The 26,084-nt window shown below is 45.9% G+C and overlaps 1 protein-coding gene across 1 annotated transcript in view; it reads right to left on the bottom strand.

Moving 5' to 3' along the window:
- PPM1M (protein phosphatase, Mg2+/Mn2+ dependent 1M) overlaps positions 1–26,084 on the bottom strand; it is a 335,956-nt gene that overhangs the window by 189,535 nt on the left and 120,337 nt on the right. The gene's annotated exons all lie outside the window — the stretch shown is intronic.

Below are 26,084 nucleotides of genomic sequence, written 5' to 3'. Positions count from 1 at the left end.
AAATGAATATCACTAACACTGAGCTTAATATGAAACATGTTAATATAAATATGATTGCAGTTCAAATTAATTTGATGTGCATTTAAATGAATATGGCCCACACTGATATAAATATGAGAAGCTTTGAACCGAATACAACATCCATTGGAATCAATATGGCACATATTACATTGAATGTGACACTTTTTCAAATGACTGTTCAAATAATATGATCTAGGCTTGGATGAATATGGCCTGGTTTAAGATTAACATGACACACATTAAATAGGATGCATTAAAATAAATATGACCTAATTGGAAATGGGTATGACACATTTTGAAATTATATTGACCTACATTAAATCAGTTTGACACATCGTTGAATTAGTATATCACACTCCACACAAATAATAAAGTCAAATGAAGTAAATACAATCTGGACTGACATGATTATAGCATGGACGGAAAGTAATGTGTAGTTCACCTAATCAACTATGACGTCCTATGATTAAATATGATATGCACATAAACTGAAAGGGACTGCTACAGTTAACCAACAACTGGCTAATTAAATACATATTACTGAGTTGGCTGATTCAGTAGCACTGGAAGTCACATGACATTGTGGCCCAATCAGAATGCAGGACAAGTCACACAGGAAAACCAACTTCTGAAAATGCTCAGTCCTTGAGTTTTTAGCCCTTAGTGAGCATGGCTTTAACAAATGCCTCTACATTTAGTTTTTTGCTCATTTTGCTTGCTTGTTTCTTAAATGAGGCATTATCAGACGATCTTGTGGACTATCTCACCTCTTTAAAATCATGCTTTTTTGCTTTAGATAGAGCTTTGTTGTGTGTTGATATTAACTGTTTGGAACACCTGCATAGAAAACTGGAGAGCCATTTGGAAATTTTAATTGCTATATTAACGGCCTACAATCTTTCTGGAAGTGCAACCATCACTGTGAGCTTCATTTTGGAAGAGTTGTGTAGGCTCACTTCTGTTTCAATGACAAACATTGAAAACAAGATCACCAGTTTGTCAACTGTTTCTGCAAGTAATTTCCATACACCTGCAGCAAATCAAGGTGTAGGAAGGCCAAGGTAAGTTCAATTTCATTATTTCAGTTGCACTAGTTCAAGTTCAAGTTCAGAAATTTGTATAGCGCACTACTCACCCATAGGGTCTCAAGGCGCTTGTGGGAGGGGGAGCATTATTTATCGATTAGCCAGGTTTTAAGTTCCTTTCTGAAGGAAATGTGGTTCTGTGTGAGGCGGAGGTGAGTGGGGAGAGAGTTCCAGGTCTTGGCCGTCAGGTAGGAGAAGGATCTTCCTCCCATGGTGGATCTGTGGATGCGCAGAGCTGCGGCAAGCGCTTGGTTGGAGGATCTTAGTTGGCGGGTGGGTGTGTAGAAGGACAGTCGAGTGTTGAGGCATTCGGGTCCTAGTTTGTAGAGGGCCTTGTGAGCGTGGGTGAGGAGACGGAACGTTATTCTCTTGTTGACGGGAAGCCAGTGGAGTCTTTCAGGTGGCCGGTAATGTGAGCTTGGCGAGGGATGCCCAATATGAGTCTGGCCGATGCATTTTGGATGCGTTGGAGTTTTGTCTGTAATTTGGCTGTCGTTCCGGCGTAGAGGGTGTTTCCATAGTCCAGTCGGCTAGTGACCAGTGCGTGGGTGACCGTCTTTCTTGTTTCGGTGGGGATCCAACGGAAGATTTTTTTGAGCATACGGAGTACGTTGAAACAAGAGGATGAGACGGCGTTAGCTTGTCTGGTCATCGAGAGGGAGGAGTCTAGGATGAAGCCCAGATTGCGTGCGTGGTCTGTGGGTATGGGTGCTGTGCCCAGGGCCGATGGCCACCAAGAGTCGTCCCAGGCAGAGGGTGAAGATCCTAGGATGAGAACTTCCGTTTTGTCTGAGTTAAGTTTTAGGCGGCTGTTTTTCATCCATTCGGCTACTTCTTTCATGCCTTCATGAAGATTGGTTTTGGCGGTGTTAGGGTCTTTGGTGAGAGAAAGGATCAGCTGGGTGTCGTCAGCGTAGGAGATGATGTTGAGGTTGTGTTGTCGCGCGATGGATGCTAGGGGACTCATGTACACGTTGAAGAGGGTGGGACTGAGTGATGATCCTTGTGGGACTCCGCAGATGACTTCGGTGGCCTCTGATTTGAAAGGGGGGAGTCGGACTCTCTGGGTTCTCCCGGCGAGGAATGAGATGATCCAATCTAATGCTTTTCCTTGTATGCCGATGTTGCTGAGGCGTTGTATGAAGGTGCTATGACAGACTGTGTCGAAGGCGGCGGAGAGGTCGAGTAGGATGAGGGCAGCTGTTTCTCCGTTGTCCAGTAGCATTCGGATGTCATCTGTCGCTGCAATGAGGGCGTTTCGGTGCTGTGTTTGGCTCGAAAGCCGGACTGTGAGGGGTCGAGGGAGTTGTTGGATTCAAGGAAGGCGGCGAGCTGGTTATTGACGGCTTTCTCAATGACTTTGGCTGGGAAAGGGAGGAGGGAAATGGGGCGGTAGTTCTTAAGTTCAGAGGGGTCAGCTGTGGGTTTCTTCAGGAGGGCAGTGAGTTCGGTGTGTTTCCAGCTTTCTGGGAAGGTAGCGGAGTTGAAGGAGCAGTTGATGACATCACGGAGATGGGGTGCGATGATGGAGTCTGCTTTGTTGAAGATGTGGTGGGGACAGGGGTCGGTTGGCGAACCTGAATGGATGGAGTTCATTAGGCGGATGGTGTCTTCAGTGGTGATTGGGTTCCAGGCGTTAAGGTTGTTAGAGAGCTGCTTGGTTTTGGAAGTGGGTGGGGTGGGCTGTTCTTTCGAAATGTTCTTAAAGCTGTTATGTATGTCGGCGATTTTGTTGTAGAAGAAAGAGGATAATGAGTCGCAGAGGTCTTGGGAGGGAGTAATGTCGTTTGAGGCTGCGGTGGGGTTGGTAAATTCTTTGACGATGTTGAATAGTTCCTTGCTGTTATGGGCGTTGTTGTTTAGTCGATCCTTGAATGCTGATTTCTTGGTGGCGCGGATCAATTGGTGGTGTTTGCGGGTGGCTGCCTTGAAGGTGGTCAAGTTGTCAGTGGTTGGGGTTTTTCTACATGTTTTTTCGAGAGTACGGCATAGTTTCTTGGAATTCTTAAGGTCATCGTTGAACCAGGGGGCCTTTTTACTACCTTGTTTGATCTGGTGGTTTTTCAGGGGTGCTAATTCGTCAGCGCTGTGAGTGATCCATTGTTTGAGTTTGGTGGCAGCTTCGTTTGGGTCTGATGAGAGGGCGGGAGGGTTTTGGTTGAGCGATGTGAGCAGTCGGTCGGTGGTGATTTTGTTCCAGTTTCTTCGAGGAATAGGTTGTGGGGGGTTGTGAGTCGTGGTAGTTTTGTAGCTGAAGTGAACACAGCTGTGGTCTGTCCAATGGAGAGCTGTGGTATGATTGAAGGAGATGTATTTGCTGGAGGTGAAGATAGGGTCGAGCGTGTGTCCGGCTAAGTGGGTGGGGGTGTCAACAAGTTGTTTAAGTCCGAGATTGGCCAGGTTGTCCAGAAGGGTGGTGGTGTTGCAGTCGTTTTTCTTTTCCAGGTGGAAGTTGAAGTCTCCCAGTAGAATGTAGTTCTCGGAGGGGAGGGCATGTGGGCTGATGAAGTCAGTGATGTCTTCGCAGAATTGTTTGCGGGTTCCTGGTGGTCTGTAGATGAGGGTGCCTCTAAGTGTGGTCCTGGGGTCGGTGTGGATCTGGAAGTGGAGGTGTTCGGCGGTTGCAAGGTAGTCGTCGAAGCTGGTCGTGATTCTGATGGTGTTCTTATGAACGATGGCGATGCCGCCTCCTGTTTGGTTGGTGCGGTCTTTTCGGATGATCTTGTAAGCGTCCGGGATGGCTATGGCGATGTCGGGTGCTGATGATGCGTTCATCCAGGTTTCTGTAAGGAAGGCGATGTCCGGTGACGCAGTGTCGAGTAGGTCCAAGAGTTCTGTGGCGTGTTTATGGATTGAGCGGGTGTTTAGCAGGATGCATTTCAGGTTGTTGGAGTCGGAGCTGTGTTTGGAGGTCGTGGATTTGGTGTGGGTCTTGATGCAGGCGAACTTGCAGGAGTGGCAGGCAAAGGGACCGTGGGTACGTCCTGGGGCAGCTTCGTAGCATGGTGGTGTGCGTCCGGGGTTCAGTTCTAGGATGGTGGCGGCGTCATACGTAATGAGTGTGGAGTGCGGTTTGTGGGGGCCAGGGGGTCTGGCGCTGGGCGCAGTCCAGGCGCAGACGGGCGTAGACGGGCTTACATTTGGCGCACCTTCAGTGCGCATGGGGCGCGTTCGCTGCGCGTGAACGCTGCACGCAAATGCATCGGTCATATGAGGATAGTGGAGGGGGAGGGGCGAGGGAGGATCAGCTGGGAGGCGGGATGGTGGTGGAGGGGCCGGGCTCCTATTCACAACAACAACAACAATGGCTGGTGATTCGAAACCGGGACAGGCTGTGCACGTTATTAATTAATGCGGAGGCAATGCGAGTCAATGAGGGCACACAAAGCGAGCACCACACCACAGCAGCTGAGAGTTTACTAAATTATGGCGGATGCAGCTGAGGATGAAATGCGAGCAGCGCAGGCTCCAGGAGAAATTATAGTAAATTACAGGAATAAATCGGCAGCAGAGTGTAGCTTGCAGCGCAGGCACCAGTAAAAATAGTAATAAGCAGGGTAAATCGGCAGCAGAGTGCAGTGAGATACGATACCCAGGTGGGACCAGGGGTCGTGTGGAGCGTCCGCTTCCGAAGCTGCAACCAGCTTTTTACAGTCTATTTTAATTCTTTTTCTGCAGGTTTATTGTTTCAAAAGAAAATATGGAGTACCTATGGGAGATTGGATTTTCATGGACATCGATTGCATCATGTTTGAACATAAGTTCCTCAACTCTTCACAGACGAAGAGTTGAAATGGGTTTGTGCACATCTTCTGAAAACAGATTTACCAATATAAGTGATGCAGAGCTTGATCAACAAATCATAAACATTTTAAGTTCAACACCTGATTCGGGACAAAGTTATGTATGTGGAAGCTTGAGAAGTAGAGGACTAAGAATTCAAAGATGGAGAGTGAGAAATAGACTTCATCTTCTTGACCCTGTTGGTAGAGCAATTAGACAACGTACAGCTATTCGACGAAGGGTGTACCATGTGCAAGGTCCAAATCATTTATGGTAAAGCATTGCTATCTATCTATCTATCTATCTATCTATCTATCTATCTATCTATCTATCTATCTATCTATCTATATTTCTATCTGTCTGTCTATCTATAATGTATAGGTTACTTCCCTCTCTACGAGTGTCAGTGATTCACTTTAAGAATGTTTGATAAGTGATTTATTTAGGCCAAAACTAGAAAATGCTATCCAAACTCTTTGCCCTTCAGAAACAACTTTGAGTTTCAGACCATGCTCTGTTTCCAGAGATTTTGAACTAAGGCCATGTGCCCCTAGTAATTTTTCAAATCCTCCAAACCTATTGCACATGGCTGTGTTGAGTGTTGTTTAACAGTATTGAATCTTGCAGTATTAATGTTTTCTGTTGTGTTTGTGTAGTTTTGTTCAGTGTAGTGTTGCTGTATTGTTATGTTTGCTGTTTTGCTTTCATTTTGTGTTTTTGTGCCCGCTAGAGCTTCTGTTGTTTTCTGCAGTATAGCTCCTTTTTGCTGTGTTCATGTGTGGTTCAATTGTTTTTATATTTTGAGACTATCCAAATGTATGGGTATGGTCAAAGGCACCACTCCTGCAAACCATAGTGAGGTTGTTCGAAGTTGAAGGCAATTACCAGTAGGCACTCAGGCTTTGAGAACTGGCTGTACACTGGAGCCCAGAATTATTTTTCTTTCATACAACGCTGACACAAAGACAATTTTCTTCACTGCTTTGGGCGAAAGGGTGAAAACAAAAAAGCTCTGTATTTAGAAAAGATATGGAGCATAAGCCCTTGAGCTTACAGCCCCACATGCAACCTATGTATCCCAAATTACTTTATTCCACAAAACACTTCATTCATTTATGGTGCAAAAGGTCATAGTTTGATTTACATATTGTCATATACAAACATCATAACACTTCAAACAATAATGCAATTCCTGCCTCCTTGCTTCAGTTTTGACAGCACAACCCTTTTTGACAGTACCCTGAGCGAATACCCCCTTTGTCTAACCGTTTTTTGTGGGCTCTAGGCTACACCTTGCTGCCAAGTGTTGAAGGGTGGCCCTCATGCCTGACCCGGGCTGCAAATGCCATGTCCTCCCTCTGCTGCCCCATGCTGACCTGTCGCCTGCTCCCTGTGCCCCTGACATAAGACATCCCAAGGACACGGGTTTGAGCAGCTCCTCTTTGGTTATTCAGATCTGACTACTGTCCCTCTGTGCTGCCTCCACCCTGCCTGAGCCCTACCTCTGCCTGTGGCTGCGACGCCCGCATTTCAGATGTGGGTGGGTGGGTCAACGGCAAATGCACATGTTCTTGGTGAGTTACCCCGCCGCCCTTAACACCTGGTGTGTCCCAAAGGGGCTCCCTAAACCTCTCACTGCTCCTCCCTAAACTCCTCCCTAATTCCTCCTCTTTAGTAGTAAGTATGCTGTTTTGTCCATCCACTTCCCTGTCCCTTCCGAATTTACTACTAAAAAGCATACTTACCTGTGTAGACACTTCACTCTCAGGATGGAGATCTATGCCCAGAAAAGTTAGGAGCAGTAGAGGTGGAAACTATGCACTGAGGTTTGTAAATTCCATTCTCTGTATGCTAGTAGTGCTACTGTAGTACTACAAAATGCACTTAATAACTAGCCCTCAGGGCAGTGGCGTAACACAGGCTCCCACAGCCCCGTGGGGGCCCCCTCAGCACAGTGCTCAGGCCTGAGAGCTCTGGATTAATCCAGTGAGGGGGCCCATCAATGTACCTTGCAGGAGTCCCCCTCAACTTTTGTAAAGCCACTGCCTCCTGGTGTCTAACATAGCTGAATCTAGATAATTATTTGCAAACCCTCTGAGAGAGGATCACCTCACATATCTATCCGGTTAAATATCATTTTGAAACTAGGATTTTGAGTTTTTTTTAAGGCATTAAAAGATGTAATAATACCCATTGAGGGGGGGTTAAGTTTCATATTCTAGCACCACTCTCTGAGAAAGCCTGGGTGAGACTTCTGGTTTTTTTAAGGCTAGAGTATACAGTAGGAGAGAGTCTGCACTCTGTAGTATACTTGATCGCCAGAGATTACCAAATTGTCGGCTAGATAGCTGGGGGGAGGTGTTGGGTATAGACTTATGGATAATGAGGGCTAATTTGTAAATACTTCTGTTTTCCATGTAAATCTGTTTGAGTGATATGGTATGATCAGACATTGACCCATCTTCAGTGTTGATGTCTGCTTTTAATAGAGCAATATTCAGAAAGCAAGGAAATATTTTAAGAAACTTTCGAGTCTGTTTTGGTGGTGAGCTTTTTGAGCTTGGGCATCGATGTGATCCTGTAAGTGCCTTTATTTCAAGGGTCAAGCAATCATTACAATTGTTTTTCAGTCCTGCATGTTTAGTTTCATCTAACCATGTGTTCACTGGAGTGGTGCATGTCAATGTAGAGAAGAAGAGGAGCTAAATGTTTGTAGGGGTTTACCTTTATGTGGTGGTGATAAAATGACTTCAGTGTCTCACCCACTTCAAATAATGTCTTCTAGTGAGGAGACTCTCAGACAGAGCTGCAGTTGTTCACATACAAGCAAAAGTAGATGTTTGAATGATTCAGAAGTGTGAAGAGTTGTTCTGTGTATGCACTAAAGAGTGTCAGGAAAAACATGGACTATTAGCGTACTCCTTGGTACTTAGGCTTAGGGCCTGATTATGAGTTTGGCAGTCCAACCGCTTTTGGACTGTGTCTGTGACTGCTAGTACACTGCTGTGATGGAGCTTTCCCGCCTGCCATAGCATGAGTTTCCTGGGCGGCCAGTGGAGTGGCTGCAGCTGTGGGTAGTATATCCCCATACATATCGATGCATAGGTGTTCATTTCGACTGCATATGTGTTGAATGCATATATATGCAAGATATATATATATGGTTAGATCCCATCTACCCATTGCTCTGAGCCATATGTGGGCAGTCTCGGCAATGGGTATTTGTTATGATATGCACTTACCTGTATTTTGGTATCCTTTCCTCAGGGTGAAGATCCCCCTCGAAATCTCTATGAAAAAACAGAACAGGTGTAAGTATGCACCCCAAACCCTTCCTTTCTGCCTTCGAAACCATGATGGTGAGCTGGCAGAAGAGTAAACTTGTAATACGGTCAGCGGTCTTGCTCCGCTTGACCGTCCAATGGGGGCTGCCTTTGCGTGACAGCCGGGCCGGCAGTTGACCTTGTGCTGGCAGTGCCACCGGTTCAACTAAGGTCCCAGTACAGCAACACTGCCAACTCATAATACAGCAGATGGACCGCCACCCTCAGACTGCCACCACCAGCTCAGCAGTCTATGGAACGCAAACTCGTAAATAGGCCCTATGTTTTTTGACAGGAAGTTTGCTAGTTTTATTTCCAGCAATCAGTTTTTCTCAGGGTTGGGGCACAGATTCCCAATCACTGTTAAACTGTTCTCAAAAGGATGGCATGATTCACTATATTAAGTAACTCTGACTGTGATAAACTGGGAAGAATGAGTAAAAATCATTAGAGTAGGATGTTGACAGCATCATCTACTATTATTACCACAGCAGTTGTTAAGTTACAGCCAGCACGGAATGTTGATTGAAGATCATAGAGGAGCTGGTTTTTTTTTCATTGCTAAAAAGCATTGATTATTTCATGATGTAGCTTTCCAAAACTTGTCTAGGAAAGGGATTTTGAAAAATGGTCAGAAATTTTTTGATTTTCTTAATCGGATCACTGTTTTCTGAACACAAGAATGACTTAGCTGATTTTTAAACAGGGAGAAACTGACAAAGATTGTTATGTATGGAATGGCTGATATGCTTTATTCGCTTCGCTGATATCTAGTGGCAGAAATGACAGGAGGGTCTTAGATTACCAACAGTCTTTGTCAAAACTGCCTGTTTTATCTTATAAAACAAAGATCATATCAGTGCGGACTCACAGACTATTAGGAATGAGAGTATCTCAGGAGTGTCAGCTATGAGAGTTCTACTTCTCTTATTTTTTTACTGCAAGAAGGTAGATACTTTTTCACACTGTCTCTTGGATTCTTTGATGGCATGTAACAACATTTGGTATTCTCAATAGTTTTTAACAATTTCAAAAAGCTTCTTGGGTTAATTTTGAGCTAACCTTTCCCTGTTTAAAGTGGCAGTGTATCACCTTCATATTCTGTCTGTTGTGCAAATAATTTTCTTTTTTTCATATAATTATTTGCAAATTAGTGCAAAGAAGAGGGATTATTTTGTCTTTTTTTTCGAGAAACAATTTCATTAGCCATATCCATCATGGATTCATTATAATGTGCTGTTAAACAAGTAATGTTGGTTTCATTTATGTGTTTGGTTAATTTTATAATGATCTTCTATTCAAGATAGAGCAGTTTGTGTCCCGGAAGTTTTTTCTTCAGATCGCCTGTTTGTTTATCTGACCCTTGACATATGTTTTAGTATTTAAAAAGGTGAAAGATAGTGGGAGGTGGAGAAAGAAGTCAACCGCAATTGGGGTTTCGCTCTTGATGCAGCCTTTTTTGACTATTGGGAAGTTGATTGTCAAATTTTTACATGAATTGGTGCCGAGCAAAAAGGATGTGTTGTATGTTATGTTACCAAGAATTTAAATTGCACACATACACCAAAAAGGTTTCATGGCGCTGGTGCAAAAGAGGCAAGGGACTCGGAGCTTATCCATAACCCTGTCTAAATAGCCATATTTTTAGCAAGGTCCTAAAGCTTCTATGGGAAGTTGTGACTCTAATGAGTCGTGGAAGAGAATTCCACATGCAAACCTTAGGCACTCAGTATCTTTTTGTTGTACTTGGGAACCCCAAGCAGATTTTGATGAGATAATCTAAGATTACGTTTTGGTGTATAGTCCTGAATTTTGGAGTTCACAAAGGTAGCATAGTTGCCATTATGAGATTTAAAAATAATGTGCCCATTTTTAAATCAGGACCTTTGGGAAAATGGATGACAGTATTATTTTGACATTAGAGCTTTAGTGTGGAGCCATACAAGCCTGGTTTGGAACCAGCTGCAGCTTCTGTCCCATATAGAGTGAGTTTGCATAGTTGATGGCGACATGACCAAGGCGATTATAATCTGAGTAAAAGCTTCAAGTAAAATATTATCAGATTTTTTTAAATTTTCTAGAGCTGAAAAAAACCAAGATAAAGTTAGTGCACTTATCTGAGGCTTCATAGATTGATTTTATCATGACCCCAAGGCTCTTGACCGCTTTTTGGGGGGAAGGAGGCTCACCCATCTTCACTGGCCAAATGGAAGTGTTCAAGCTATGCATTTTGTTTTCAGGCGTCACAATTTCAGTCTTATCTGAATTCAACTTTAACTCATGACAACTCATTCAGTCACAGATGTATAAATGGTGCTTCAGAAACATTCTGCAGATTCTGTGTCATCGATGTTGAAAAGCAACTGCATATCATCGGCGTACTTGTATATGTTCACCATCTGTCCCCGTAGGGTGCAGACTAAGTGGCGGATACTGAGGTTGAAAAGATGGGTGGTACTCCTCAGTTAAGTTCTACCTTTGACAAGGAAAAAGGAGTGAGATTTACTGATTTTGAACAACCAGAATTACTTTATCCAGTTTAATGCCGACTCCTGCACACTTGCGACCCTGACATATTCGATTAAGATGTCATGCGCTCTACTGTCTCCAAGGCAGCAGATTAGTCTAAGAGGACCAGTGCCTGGGTCACTCCTGTGTCTGTTTCTTTCATATCGTTAATTACGGAGAGAATAACTGTGTCTCTGGTGTGAGCAGGGCAAAACCCTACCGGGTGGTGATTGAGAAAAGATAAGTCCTCTAAGAATGTGCTTAAAGGTTGGGTAATGTGTGCCTTTAATAACTTTGCTAAGTAAGGGAGGAGTGAAAGGGCTATAGTTTTTCAATATGGAGGGACCGTCCTTTTTATTTTTAAGTGGGATGACTACCGCCTCCTTGAAGGTATGGGTGACAATGCCTTGACTTAGGGATACGTTGAGCAGAGAGATCACAGAATCGGGAAAATGTGAGAAGATTTCTTTTAGGATCCGTGGGGGGACAGGTCTCTTTTGGAGAGCCAGATTTGACCTAAGTCATCAATTTCCACTTGTCATCTATAGTGATGGCCGGTAAAACTGAGGATGTTATAAAATTCACATGTTCCGAGCCAGTAGTGCTAGTCAGGAGGCTGGGAGGAATACTGTCTTTCATCAACCTTATTTTGTCAATGAAAAAGAAGCCCAAGTAGTCATACTTGAGCGATCGGGGTTAGAAAGTTCGCTGACAGTATCAAGTATTTCTTTTGTTTTGTTGCCAGCATGTAGGATTTGATTTGATAAATATGCATATTTAGCCCCCCAAATTGATGTCTTGTAGGTTTTTAGTCGCACCATGAAAATGTCTTTATTCTCCGGAGTAGATGGTTTCTGCCATTTTCGCTATAACTGGCATTGCTCAAGTTCAGCTTTTCTCAGTTCCTCTGTATACAATTGTGATGGTTCATGGCGGTGAACTGGTTTGTTTTCTGTTTCAGGGCGTATACGTTACTGGCTTCCTTGAGCCAGGAGGATATGGGTGAATCTAGTTTAATTGTAATGTTCTCTACCGTTAAAATTGGTAGAGGAGTAAGTTTGGTAAAATAGAGTGAGTCATTTAAAATGTTTCCTTTGTATCTCTCTACTTGTGACTGAAGCAACCTATGAAGATGTATTTTGTAGTTGAATGGATTCATCCCCCCCTTTTCCGTAAACATCTTTTCCACCTCTGAGCCTTCCTTGTCTTCAAAATTATTTCTTACTATTGGAGAAGTTAATTACATAAAAAGAGAAGGTTTGATTTAATCTCACCTTTACTTATGTATTAATCAGCAATCAGTGTTTCCAGTAATTCTTTTTGGGCACTAAAACACATAATCATTGATTTTAGTATGGGTATAGTGGCCACAAGAGGAGATCCAACCCGTAGATATGCACCTAAATCCGTTCAATTCATCATGAATGTCATTGTGTTTTTTTTTGTTTTTCACTAATGTATGAAATATTTATTCACCATTATAAAGTGTTTTTGTTTGTTTTATTTATCAGGCATATTGACAGTAATCACAAACTGATACGGTGGAGGTTTGTCTTCCATGGCTGCATCGATGGCTTCAGTAGAGCAATTATATATGTGAAATGTTGCAACAATAATCGTGCAGGCACCGTTCTTAACCTTTTCAGAGATGGAATATCCAGATTTGGACTGCCATTGAGGGTTAGAGGCGACATGGGTGTTGAAAATGTTGATGTTGCACGTTACATGATATGTAGAAGAGGATTAAACAGAGGCAGTTTTATTTGTGGTCGAAGTGTTCACAATCAACGTATTGAGCGATTGTGGGCAGAGTTAAACAGAGTTGTTGTTCGTTACTTCAAGGATTTGTTCTTTTGGATGGAACAAAATGGAATATTAGATATTCAAAATGAAGTCCATCTTTTTGCACTGCACTTTATTTACCTAAAAAGACTGAATAAAGCAGTTGCTGAGTTTGTGAACCAATGGAATAATCACCATTTGCGTACAGAAGGGCACTTAACTCCTTTACAGTTATGGACTGGTGGTATGCTCTGTGCCACCTCAATGTTAGACACCTTTTGTGTCGGAGATGATTATGGTGTTGATGACTATGGACACACATTTACTGCTGAATTAAACAATTCTGTGCAGGTCCCTGACAATGTTTTCATTTTAAGTGAAGAAAACAGGGTGGCACTAGAGAATTCAATGGATCCAGACACCAATAATTCTAATCATGCAGTAGACATTTTTATAAGCACATGTAATTTTATTGCAAATCTAAATAACAATGTAGACAATGCTTAAATCTAAAGTATTTCGTTTTGCTCTCCGATATGTTACAATGTTTTGTTGTCTTTTAAAAAATACTTTTCTCGTTTTTATGCATCATTGAGCAAGGTATATATCAATTTCTTTACTAATGTAAAAATTACATATTTTGCACAACACTTAAAGTATTTGTGATGTCAATGTTTGCATTCCACACTGTGGACTTACAATTACTGGATCAAAAAATATATTGTTATTCAACATGGCCTTTGTTGGTCTCTTTATTTTAAATAATAAACTGTGGAAACCCTGAGATGGACAGCAAGTGGAAACAGTTTTAAGCTTTAAAGTGTTGGTGCTAGTTGCAATTGTGTGTTTCAATGACCACTAAACATGCAGTCATTTTAAATATGTTCTGAATGCAAAATCATTTTCAAAATATTGTCAGCAGAGGATGTAACTTAAACATATGCCTTTCATGATAAATGAGTGATGGCACATTACACCCTTGCAGAGGTAAAGTTAAATAGAATAAAATTAGTGCTACGTAAATTATTACAACTACGAGGATAATGTTCAGCCACTGTAAGTCAAAATAAAATACACAAACATACAAATATCATAGTGAACATTAATAGCTTAATGTATTGGCTTAAAAGTACAGGACTTGAAATAGTTATACCATGGAACATATGGAAAAATAGCAAATTCTTGGTGAAAGATTGGATACACATACAGGATATATGAGCCCATAGACAGTTGGAATTATTTCTTTTTTCCTCGTTAGAAATTGGTGTTTGGAGGCTCAGTTTCAGAGATTATGTTGGTTGGATACATATTCATACTTCCAAATTGTCAGCAGTGGAGCATAGATTCAGAGCTTCACTTTCGTATGGTTATGTTCGTATTACACTACACTTGAAATTATTTTTTGCAGACTGTTTCCTTGTTAATTATTGTCAGAAATGCCCCTCTTAAGTGTAGGTGATACCTTGTTTTGGCCTCTCCAAAATGAGAAGACTCTTCTTGCACAATAGCCATCGGCCAAGAAGACACTATTTACCGTTACCCATGGAAAAACACATATCCCAATATTATTCCTATGCATATTGTTACACATTTGTAATTTACATGTCTGCCTATCTTCATTGGTATTATTCAGGTGATTGCTTTGATTTGATGCCTGATACAGTGAAAGAACACATTGTTAATACTTTCTACTGGGACTGAACTGGAAAAACATTGCAAGCAGGGGTCGAGTGATCAACAACTAAGGTGACACTTTCAGAAATGTCCTCATAAAGTGTTTACATGTGCATTAGTGTACCTACAGTGTTCAAATGCTTAATTTGCTGCAAGAAAGGGTCAAGTTGGACATGATGAATTGCTCCTCTTTACATGCTCATCTTCTTTTTGGCTGAATATATTGTTTTTTTAGACTTTGCACAACATGGCACTGCTATCAATGCCCAGTGTATGTGTTCTGGACCCTAAAACATTTAGACATTGACTAATCATTTATTGCCATGCTAAGGCCATAGTGTATGATGTACAAACTGCACCCAAGGAATGGACTGCCGCACGTATTGTACACTCCACTCAGTAGGACAAAGCAAAAAAACATGACGTTGGGGCTACCATTGTAACCTGACTGCTGCAGTTTAATACTTGCAGAGTAAACTGTTATAATAATCATTTTTAATAGGTAAAAAGCTTCCTTTGAAATATTATATTTAATAATATTTTGGAAGTCACCCCTCTGTGTTGTAGCCAACACGCTTGGTTGGATGGTATTTAAAAGTGCCACATGTGGGGGGCGTAGCCAAGATGACGGCCTGAGAGGACGCGACTTGAAGAGGCTCCTCGTTCCAAACCCCCATTAAAAGCGTAAACACACACTATTTCGCCCCCTGCACGCTCTATCGGCTGCCAGATTTGAGCGGGATACCTGCTGGGGCCCCGGACGAGCTCACACGCGCCGGATACAGGGGCGCAAGTCATTCAGCGGCAGAGAAAGCTGTCCCCGGCCGGGGACAAGAATGAAGCAGCCCGGCCCACAGAGCGATAGCGGCTGGCGGGGCGCTCCGTGGCGGATTTACAGACGGCGTGACTGACCTCCGCTCACAAGAAGCAAGACGTGAGGTGAGGAGCGAAGGATCGGCCGCCGATCGCCAGTGAAAGGCTCGCAGTCAGTGATGCCCCAACTGACTAGAAAAAGTTCCCTCCCTTGCTTATATATGCCCAGGTCAGGTGACCACTCTCTAAGGCGGGAAAACCTAACTCCGCCTTCGTTCTGGAAGGTTCAGGAGCTTCCCCACTCTACCTATGGACAGGGGCTGGGTGGCTGGTATTGCAACATTGTATGGGGATCTAGCCTGCTCCTGACAACTAGGGTGCTACACTAAAAGACCACGCTGCAGTAGCAGGGGCTAGTGGCAGCCATGTTTGAAGTAGAGAGCACCTGCACCCTAACACAGATTAGCTAGGAAAAGGTGCCCGAAGACCTATGGGCCAACAAAAAGAAGGTGGGAAAAATGAGGCAAGGGCAAAAAAATCACAGGGAAAGACCACCCTAGGGCTGACAGGTCTAACACAGCCTCACCCAGATTGAAAGGGAGCGGCATCGGGGGACAGACTCCGAGTCTCCGGGAAGGGCCGGCAAAGTTGAAGGTGGCAGGTCCTGGTGTCGAGGGTGCAGGCTCGGGGGCGTCAGTCGAGCCCCCGGCAACCAGTAGCAACCTGAGAGGCTCGCAAAGCGTGGAGCTCGGCCGGACGGCAGGGAGCACTACAGGGGCCCCGGCTTGGGCCTACTCAGCGGGAACAGAAACGTCCGCAGCGGGAGGCAGGCGATTACCAGCACGGAGGTGAGGAGCAAGCCGGTGGGGCGCCTAGGGGCTGAAGCTCGGGGGGCAGGCACTCGAGCCCCCGGCACGGCGCGGACCAGGGCCTAAGAATGGAGACCCCTCAGCATACGGCCACGCTACGGAGGGAGACGCCACGAGGCAAAGCCTAGGCACAGCCGCAACCGCACGTCCACACGGCCTCACCCAGGCCTCAGTAGAGGGGCATCGGAGGACTGACATCGAGTCACCGGGGAGGGCCCGCAAGGTCGAGGGGGACAGGCCCTGGTGACGAGGGAGTAAGTTCGGGGGGCATCAATCGAGCCCCCGGCAATCAGCGGCAACCCAACACGCAGTGAGGCAACAGTCCAGTTGACAGGGCACAGCTGCAGGCCCAACGTTGAGGAAGGCTGGCCCGGGAGGCCGCCGGATAGCACAGCCATAAGCCCCTTGCCGGTGGACACACGGGGTCCATCGAAACGCAGTGCAGCCCGCACGCTCGACACATCGCCTCCCTCACAGGCCTGCCAGTGACGGTGGACTCACTTAGGGACACAGCAAGCGCATGGGGCACTACCGGACTCGTAAGGGAGTAGAGCATGTCATCCACAAACCGCAGAGGGGGCCTCACCATCCCAGAAATGATGGCTAAAGGAACATCTAAGTGGGAAAAGAGCCCCGACAAACCGACACAGTCGATTCAGCCTAAAGAGAAGGACCGGGGCGGAGGGGAGGCCCCGGCAACAAAGTCGTTCATGGAGGCCCTATTCACCTCTCTCAGGGAAGACATTCAAACCCTCAAGCAAGACATGGCAGAAGGATACAAAGAGCTGCGCCGCGACATAGACAACATTGGAGAACGAGTGGAAGCGGTCGAGAACACTGGGAGTGAAGAGGTAGAACTCTTGCAGCAGGAAATCATCAGGCTCCATGAACAACAAACAGACCTGCAGGCCCACACGGAAGATCTAGAGAACCGCTCAAGAGGCAACAACATACGGGTCCGAAATGTGCGGAGGGGGAAGACGTCATGGCCTACTTGCAGTGTCTGTTCCGAGAAATACTGGAGGAGAATGAGGACTTCATGATCCAAATCGACAGGGCCCACAGGGTGGGCCTCGCACGCCGAGCGCCAGCTCCCCCTCCAGACATTCTAGCCTTCCTGCCCGATTACCCCTCAAAGAGCGCATTCTGAAGGCAGCGTGCCAAAAACAACCCCTTTGCTTTCAGGGTCACACGGTGGAGTTATTTCAAGACTTGTCAGTGATCACTCTGCAGAAGCGACGGGCATTCAAAGTGGCTCCCTCCTTCTTGTGCGACAATGGGGTCCCGTACTCCTGGGGACACCCATTTAGACTTATTTTCAAATGGAAAGGGGCCCTTCACCAACTCTGGTCCCTGCGAGACACCTGCACCTTGCTAGGCATTCCCCATGAGGGGGACGCATCAGACGACGACTCCGGACTGCGGCCGTCCCAGTCAAAATCCCCACAGATGACAAGAGATGGCTGGCAGAGAGTGAGACGTAGACGCTCATCCAAGAGAGGTCTCAAACCAGATCCCGAGACTGTGGCGCAAGAACACGCAGCGGCGATACAAGAGGTCTCTAAGGACACAAACGCCGGATCATGAGAAGACACAAGCGGGGGTGTTATCTTGCATAGCCGCAGCACTACGATGGGGGTGGGGGTGGGACGGGGGATATCAGGGCCACCATTGCCACATTTTCCCTTCACTCGAAACTCTACCACAGGCCTGGACTGACGTTGTATAGGCCTGGGACAATGTTCACCAGTTGGGTATTCACAGGGGGGGCTGAGGAGGGGAGAGAGGGACGGGAGTGAGTGGGAAGAGAGGAGTCTATGGTGGTAAAGGCAGTTGGGGTTCAGGGTAAAGGGGTGGGGACTGGGAGGGGGGTGGGCTCCGGTGTGTTCCCGTCAATCAGACAGCGTGCGCAGGGGCACAGGGTAGCTTCAGACCAGTGCACAGAGGGACAGGGCACACATCACCTCATGGCTGACGAGTCCATCCAGGTTCTCACCCTCAATGTTAAAGGGCTCAACAACCCAGTCAAGAGAAGGGCAGTGCTCTCCTATTTAGAAAACTCTGGGGCGGCTATATGCCTGCTCCAGGAGACGCACTTGCTGGCCAAAGACTGGCATCGTATGAGGTCCAGGGCTTTCCCGAATCAGTTTTACTCCTCCACCACAGAGAAGAAAGCGGGGGTGGCCCTTCTGTTCGCTAGACACTTTAAAGGACGGGTGGGAGATAAAGTGGCAGAAATCAAAGGTAGACTCCTGGCCTACACTGTCCTTATTGGAAACCCGTCGGTTACAGTGGGGTCCATGTATGCTCCCAACACCAAACAAGAGGCTTTCCATAAGGGGGCACTATCAGACGTAATAGGCACAGACACAAAACACATTTTGGTAAGCGGGGACATAAATCTAGTCATGGACAACAATAGAGATAGATCGGGTCGAAGGTTTGGCGATTCCGGAGCACTCTCCACTGAAGGGAAGCGTTGGCTGGCCAGTAGGGGGTTCCTCGACACATGGAGAGAGATTCACCACACAACTCTAGGGTACACCTTTTACTCACATGTGCACCGCACATATGCCAGGATAGATCATTTTCTAAGTTCCACAGAATTGGCCCCCATGGTCCGGGACGTAGAGGTCGCCCCAGAGGCTCTATCGGATCATGATGCGGTGGTGCTTTGCCTTTTGGTCCCATGTATACAGTCGCACAAGGGTAAATGGCACCTTAGAGAAAACTTGCTTTCCCGCAAAGGGGTCACACAGCAACTTTCCCAGAGCATCACAGACTATTTAAGCCAAAACGACACAGGGGAAGTGGCCATGACAGCGATCTGGGGGGCGCTCAAGGTGGTCGTGCGAGGGGAACTATTAGCGATCTCGGCAGCGGACAATAGAGAGCGGAAGCAATGACGCCAGGAGCTAGCAGAGCAAGTACTGGAGCTAGAGAGAGTTCACTGCCGGACATGGGCCCCCAGAATCTGGCGCAAATTGAAGGCAGCCAGGGCGCAGCTCACGAGCCTCGATTTAGATCGGGCAGAATATGCGGCACTACGTCTCCGTCACACATACTACGTAGGGGGGGTCAAGACCAGCCGTCTGTTGGCTAGTAAACTTAAAGCAAAAATTGTCCGTTCCAAGATCCCGGTCATTCGCGCGGAAGACGGAGGGGAGATCAGAGAGGACGACCACATTGCGGAAGCGTTCAGGGCATTTTATGCCAAGCTCTACACGGCTGATCTGACCTCGGATGATGTGGCGGGGACAACGTACCTAGAGGACGCAGAAGTTATATTCCTCAACAAGACGATTGTCCTAGTCCTAGATGCCCCTATACGCCTGGATGAGGTGATCTCGGCGATAGCACGTCTTGAACCGCTGAAAGCGCCGGGCCCTGACGGATTCTCCGCTGGCTTCTATAAAACGTTCTGCCCCCTCCTGGCCCCTATACTAACAAAATTATTCAACAACTTTCAGGACCCGGGTTCAATCCCACAAGAGATGCTGGAAGCAGACATTATAGTCCTGCCGAAACCAGGCAAGGATGCGACCCTTTGTGCGGCCTATAGACCGATCTTGCTCCTCAACCTTGACTTAAAGCTATTTGCAGGAATTCTAGTCGCGAGGCTAGGCCCTTGTCTCCAGGTATAATAGAACCGGATCAGGCAGGCTTTATACCTTCCCGTCAGTGTGCAGACAACACCAAGTGCCTGATGCATGTAATCGATAAGGCACACTTTAACGCTACGAATGCAGCCCTCCTATCAGTCGACGCCGAAAAAGCGTTTGACAGGGTGGACTGGAAACATCTAGACAAGACGCTAGCGAGGTTCGGCATGGGTGACAGATTTCAAGCTTGGGTGGCTATCTGTTACGCGTCACCCCATGGCAACAATCAAGGTGAACGGGATCAGCTCCATGCCATTTGACATCAGACGAGGCACGAGGCAAGGCTGCCCGCTCTCGCCCCTGCTGTTCGCCATCTATATCGAACCATTCGCCCAACACATACGGGACAACAAAGCCATCACAGGCATCAAATTCGGGGGTGAAGAACAAACTATCAGCCTCTATGCAGACGACATCCTTGTCGCCGTGGACAACCCTAGGGTATCGATACCTGCCTTTCTGGAGGAAATGGAGCTGTTCGGGAGGGTATCAGGCTTCAAAATGAACATCTGGAAGTCCGTGATTCTACCCCTGGGGAGCAACACCTGCCTGGCCAACAGAGGATTGTTACAAATGGGGGGCTGACCACGCAAATGGCGTTGCCATGCCTGGGGATTGATTTGACGCCCACAACAGCCCAGAAAGTCGAACTAAACTACTCTAAACTTCTGGCACGCGTTCAGGGGGATGTTCTAGGATGGCTACAACAGCCACTCTCCTGGCTTGGGCGGGTGGCAGCTGTTAAAGTATCCCTATTGCCAAAGGTGCTCTACCTTTTCCAAACCATCCCAGTCACCCCCCCTATAGGCATGATTAAAAAGCTGCAGGACACAATACAGCAATACATCTTGGCCGGTAAACGTCCTCGGCTGAGGCGCGACTTGGTCACGCGGGTGACGGCGGAGGGCGGGCTCGGCGTCTCCAGGTTTGCTCCACAGAATCCGGTTGATGTATACAATGGTCCATGTTCAAACGTCACAAACACTCTTGTTGTAAATACACAGAGTATTTGAGCCATTAGGCGAGGAAAAAAACAGGAAGAACGGAAGGAAAGGGAAGGGACAGCAGGGAAGGGATAAACCTGTAACGACAAAACATATACTTATCAAACAGGCATTGCTCATCAGGCTACACTCATATGATCTCGCTAATAACTCTGTATACCTGTTAGAATAAAGGAAAGAGACCCTGGGCAGAACGTATCATCAATCACCACCTGTCTTGGCTGATAGGCCTGATGAAACATAAGCAAAGGTCATAAGTCATACATACTCCCATAGGAAACAAACATATAGGTAAGCAGACATCCTTTCCCTGCGTACCATAACAGAGGTGAAAAGATACTGTGTATGAATACTGGATTCTGGTAGCAAGACCTCCCCTGCTGGGTTTGAGCGATACCAATTATTCCTCTTGAAAAGGTTAAATTATAACAGCACCTTGTAATCCCAGAAACGGTGGTGTGTAGGGAGCAAGAACCACAACACTCCGCTCTGTATACAATGGAGAAAGAGAGTCTTTGTATTTCAACCCTGAAATGTCATAACTTATAAGCATCTAGCTCCTGGTAAACAATAAACGCCCAACGGGTGCATAGGTAACTATGTCCGAGAACTTGCAGGCACGGCAGTGAGAAGACAGGGCCCCTTCACTCCGCTCGCATGTAGAATAATAGAAATAAGAAAAATGTCACCCACACGGTAGCGTGTAGTTGCGACCACTACTGCGCTCCGCAGGGGGATTCAGCTAATACCGACACTCCGCCGATATCAAGATTCAACCAACCAAAAACAGATCATAGAAGTTCAGGCACTTCTAGATCGTAGAACGGTAACGCGTGGCCTTGACCACCGTGCTCCGCTCGTAGAACTCAATGTACAAACGTCCGCTGAAGCGCTACATGAAGCTAACCCCAGAATCGCGGAAATGCTTCCCCGAGCTCCCCGGTCCTACCTTGATGCGGGGACCCGGTCAACAGCACCAGAACGGAACACCAAAGCCGCAAAGTCCTTGCGGCGTGCAGTAGCTTCCTTTCCTCCTGACAAGACGGAAGTCGATAGAAGTACACGCAACACGAAGCGTGTCGACTGTCCTCAAATACCTCCTTCCTAGTCTGGGAGATGTAGTTTTGTTATCGGTTCATGGTTCCTTGCTATGCTTGATGCGTAGAAGACTTACATATCGCACAGTCATGCAGGTGAACCTGACACGGCGTGCCGGACCTGCAGCGATACTTCCAGGCATCACAACTGCGATACCTTTTACAATGGTCCCGGCCGACTTCAGAGAAACACTGGCTCTTTCAGGACAGGGCCATGGCAGGCATGCCGCTCTGAAGAGTCCCATTCATAGCGCGCCAAGACAGGCCAGCCTACCTCAAAAAGTCACCCATCACCAGGACGATCCTCAGGTATGGGACAAAGTGGCGGTCCCACGGGGCCTTACGTCCTTTCCTTCACCGATGACACCCCTGCTAGATAATCCAGCTTTCCCGCCAGGTCTGGTCACCGGTTCCTTCCCACAGTGGCGACAGACGGAGTGTCGATCGGCTGGGCACTCATTTGACCTACAGGGCTTCATGACGTTGGACGTCATAAGGGATGTATATGCGATTGACAAACCACAACGCTTCCAATATTTTCTGCTTCGGCACTGGCTTACCCACAAGGATACTGTCCCTCATGTGAGCCGCCCACTCACAACATTCGAAAAGTGGCTTTATACCAAATCCGCAGATACGCGGGCGATCACTGAACTGTATAAGCTGCTGTCTCCCCCCTTGCCCGTGGAAAGATCTGCAGGTCAGAGACGATGGGAGCGACAACTGGGGCGCACGCTCTCGGACAAGGAATGGCAGGACGTTTTCGATTGGGCGCACCACATGGCTCGAAACATGGCCAGTAGAGAGTTGATGGTCAAGTTGGCCTATTACTGGCACTTGACTCCGGAGCGGCTATACCGGAGTAACCCTAGATGAGACCCCACATGCTTGAGGGGATGCGGACACACGGGGACCATGATTCACCTGCTATGGGAATGCGAAGCGGTGCAAGAATATTGGGAGATGGTTCTCCTGGACATAGACTTACACTTTGAGACGGAGATCCCCCATTTCCCCGCATACACGATCCTAGGCCTACCCAACAAACTCACGTTCCCATTCAAGTCACTACGGGGGGAAACAAATGGGGTTTGGCAATGGGGGCAGCGACGCAACACATCCTCTCCCTATGGGGCACCTCACGGACGCCCACACATACGGGGTGGCTTCACCGGCTCTGGTATATAATGGGGATGGAAAGGATACAAGCCTCTCTCACACAAACATCGGACACCTTTAGAGAAACGTGGTTGCCATTAGTCTCCCTGTTAACCCAAGAATTCAATGAGCTTACCTGCCCCAAATACCTATAGGTCCTCAGACTAGCGGAAGAGTTCCATAAGACACCACCAGGAGATAAGTGAGACACTGTCTAACTCGGGTCCATTTGGTTACCTTGCGACGACTCAGCAGAACACACCGGAGAGGGGGGTAAGAATGGGGGGGGGGGCACCAGGGGAGGGGGCAGTTGGGGTTAGGGAGGGCCACGAGGGGGGTTGGAATACAGGAGCTCCAATATGCACTATCTTGATGGGTAGCGACCTCACCAGCTTACATGGACACATGGCATCTATCCCCAAAGCTCAGATCTCTAACGCAGGTGTAGAAATAGGGATTGAAGGGCACCTACACCATAATGGTTGTCTACATGTTACCTTGTATTTTACTGCTGAGCTAAAAAAAAAATGTGATAAAAAAAAAAAGTGCCACATGTTAAAAATTAACATGACAATGTCCCTAAAGCAATAAGTCCCTAAAGGCTATTATCAGTTTGCTGTTCTATGTGTAAAAACAGAGTGATTTCACATTTTTAATAAATAGAAATAATAAATAGAAAGTTAGCATTAATATGCATGAGCTTTCGAAAAGTTAAATAGCATTATCCTTTGTCAACTCCTAGCCTCTACTCAAGCCTAGCTGTAGGTTTTAAAAAAAAATGTGAACTGCATCCCAGGAGCAAACAATAGGCTGACCTGCATGCATGGGCAGATGACCCATCAGAATTCCATAGAATATTTACAGAGAAGGCTGTGGGCATCCTGTTGACACCAAAATGTCAATCCTGCTTAACGTGTCTGTGAAGCCACATCTAACACTTGGCAGTGAGAGAACAGGTTGCCAAGGCAATTTTGTGTACTTAATGCCTTTTACTGAAAGACCCTGCTTGTGACCTACCAGGCATCTGTCTCTGGGTTTGTTGTGTGTATAGTGAGTGCTTCAAACTGAACGTCATTATTAGATGTGGAAGGTCACTAGGATTACCAGGGTACACTCCACATTCACATCCCCAGTCTCAGAGCCCGAGTTTATTGTGGCCAGAGACCTTTGCCGTACAGAATTTGCTCTAATACACATTGCATTTTTGGGCAGTTTACAGTTAGGTAAACAGGAACTACTGCAAACCACAGTTTTTTTTCTACTGCTTGGGAATCTTTACTCCATTGGTCATAGAGGAACTAGGGGTGTCATAAGGTGTAACCATTCCCCCACAAGCTGATAAACCAAATAATTCTGGACCCTCATCCAGCCTTTCTCTGAAAAATGGCAGACTTGCTAAAAGTCTGAGTCTGCTGCACTCTGCTTCTGTGACCTGTTGGAAGATCTTGAAGAGTTTGGACCCCCACCTTCATTAAACCCAAAGACTGAAAGGTCTCCAAAGATCAAGGGGCTGTTCCCCTGGGCGGCTCCAGGAACCAAAAAAAAAACCTTAAAAGAACGTTCCTGTGAAGAATGCCAGTTGACCAGTGGCAACTGGACCTGAACTGAACTTTGCTGTTTCCCTCTGACAGACATCCTGAGGGGCAGATTTATCATTATTTTATGCAGTGTGGTGCAGCAAGCCACCATGCTGCACTATGCTGCGGAAAGATAATGGTCACAATTGCACCGTATTTAACATGAAACCGCGTATTCCTGCACTTTACTTGCACTGGAGCACTATGTGCTGCCTTGCAGACAGGAGTGTTTTTAGCAGGACACCTTCCTACACTAAAAAAATCCCCTGAAGCATTTGTGCTGTGTGTGCTGCAGCACACATAGAAAGCGGAACAAAAGAGGAGAAATAGAGACATTTTTCCTCCTTATGCTATACCTGGGAGGCTTAGTAAGTAATCTTTATTGTAGTGATTATTTAAAATCTTACAATATTACACATCTAAAACGAGAAAGCAGTAAAAGCTATGTTCAAATATAAAAACACTTAAAATACCATTACATCGAATAAATTCATTTGGTTTCGTAGTAAATTACATAATAAAAGTAATTATTCTCCTAATTTCTTTTTAACTATCAATAAGAACTTTACAAAGGTAGCATTCAAAATGATATCACTTGATTGTAGGCACCTAATCAGGGCCTACCTGGGAGGCTTAGCATTTTTACCCATTCCCAGATCTGACAGTAATGGTATATCTGGGAATGTGCCAAAATGCATGGTAGGATGCGTGGGAACACCTAGGCTACATTGGTTGCACCCCCATAGATATGGGGTATGTCCCCCGGGCTCCATGAAATCCTCCTGCGTGGAAGGTTCAATAAATTTGTGCAATAGTTTGTCTGTTTGAAACTTGGGGCCAGATGTATCTAGATACCGTTTTGCGATTCCTAAATAGCGATTTTTTGCGAATCGCTATTTAGAATTCGCAAAACGGTACGTATGTACAAAATCGCTATTTTTTAGCGATTCATTATTATTCTTTATTTGCGAATTCGCAATTTGCAAATTCGCAAATAAAGAATAATTTCCAATGCATTCCTATGGGCCAGGAGGCCCATAGGAATGATAGTGCAATAGTTCTCAAATTGCGAATTCGCAATTTGCTAATCGCAATTTGAGAATTATTTCAAGGGTGCAGGGGTGTCTCAAAGACACCCTGCTGCACCCCTGAAATCTACATGTGTGTGCATGTGGCACACATACATGCCCTATGGGCATGTATGTGTGTCACATGCCACCCTCACAAATGCCAAATAGGGCATTTCTAAGAGAAATCGCAAATTACCACCAACTACAAGTTGGTGGTAAATTGCGATTTCTTAACACAATTTCGCAATTCAAAAATGTATCATACATATCATTTAAGGAATCGTAAAATTTGCAATTCCTTAAATGCCATGGCAAAATAAGGAATCGCAAATTATTGCGATTCCTTAAATTGCGATTTTTTGATACATAGCAAAAAATGCAAAAAGGCTGTTTGCGAGTCGCAAAGGCCGAAATTCTGCAAATTTCGGCCTTTGCGAGTCGCAAAAGCCTTGATACATCTGGCCCTTGGCGTTTTATTTCATCATGTTTTCATCACATGGATGTAAAGTTCATAACTTTTCATTTTAATTCATGAGAAAAAAATGTTATCATTTCCAATGCATTTCGGCATATGAACTGCCTTCTTCCAGGGGATATCTCTATAAACAAAACAGAATAATGCAACATTCAATGTAAATCCTACATGCTATATATACAC

Source organism: Lissotriton vulgaris, chromosome 9, assembly GCF_964263255.1.
Source record: "Lissotriton vulgaris chromosome 9, aLisVul1.2, whole genome shotgun sequence".
NCBI lineage: Eukaryota > Metazoa > Chordata > Amphibia > Caudata > Salamandridae > Lissotriton > Lissotriton vulgaris.
This window is presented reverse-complemented; position numbering and strand designations above follow the sequence as displayed.